Source organism: Dreissena polymorpha, chromosome 7 (assembly GCF_020536995.1).
Source record: "Dreissena polymorpha isolate Duluth1 chromosome 7, UMN_Dpol_1.0, whole genome shotgun sequence".
Lineage (NCBI taxonomy): Eukaryota > Metazoa > Mollusca > Bivalvia > Myida > Dreissenidae > Dreissena > Dreissena polymorpha.
The window spans coordinates 62,747,346-62,748,465 of record NC_068361.1 but is presented as its reverse complement, the minus strand read 5'-3'; positions in this window follow the sequence as shown (position 1 = coordinate 62,748,465).

Genomic DNA, 1,120 nt, shown 5'->3' with positions numbered 1-1,120 from the left:
AGCAGTTTCAGTTGATGATTTGGAATCTTACAAATTATTTTCACATTAAAATAAGCGAGGCATACTTGTATACAGATTTTTTTCAGACACAAAACCAATTAAGTATTTACCAAGCATATTATTTTCTTGAAGCATGTAAGCGCTCACAATATAGTTAAGAAAACTGTTTCAATCTTAAATCAAAGTCAGACTAACGCAATCGCCCAGTTGATTGAAGACCAATACAACATTACAACGTCGATTTCCTTTCCAAGTCATTTAAAATCGATTTTATTTTTAATAGATTATATCACATGTGTTGACTATGAGTGCGTCTTTTATGCTTTTAGCATTAATTTTCAATAAAATTATTGATTTCGCTAACGGTCATCCGCCAGATGGGTTGGCTTTGATAAATGTATAAAAGATTCAAATTCTGAATTTACGAGCGCAATTAAAGATGTTTTATCGCTGGCTGTATTGCACACAACGAGAATATTTAACGTAAATCGGATGGTAATATATATTTTTCATCGAATAGGCAATGGCTGACAACCGGAAATCTCTGTAGAGTAACCCTTTCCCTATTTTCCCGTAAAAATGTATCCCCGCAATTATCAATATGTGTTAACATATCAATACTAACGATAATTCTGCCACACGAATGTGTTGCGAACGGTCGTTACATATTATGTATATATAATGTGTAAATCATGTACAATATGAGTAACTTTATAGAAACTAAGTGTATGCATAACTTTTTTTATGATGCATTAAAGTTTTGTTTACATGATTGTACACGACAAAGATCTAAATCTAAGTAATATGCCCTCATAAAATCAACCTACATACACAATTGATTGCAATACCTCTATCCCAACAGAGTTATTGAGCAGAAAACATTTTTCTATTTTTAGTTACAGTGAACTTAATGTTGACCTTAGGAGCCCTAATTTAAATCTCGTCCGATATCTCTTTCAATCACAGCTTAATATATTTTAACGTTAAAGCAAGATTGGTAAATGGAAACTAAATATATTTAACAGAAACTATTTATAAGAGAGCAGGATAAACTATTTGGCAAATTTGAGATAGTTCAAGAGTCATAATTCAGATGTACATCAGGCGCTCTTGCAAGTTA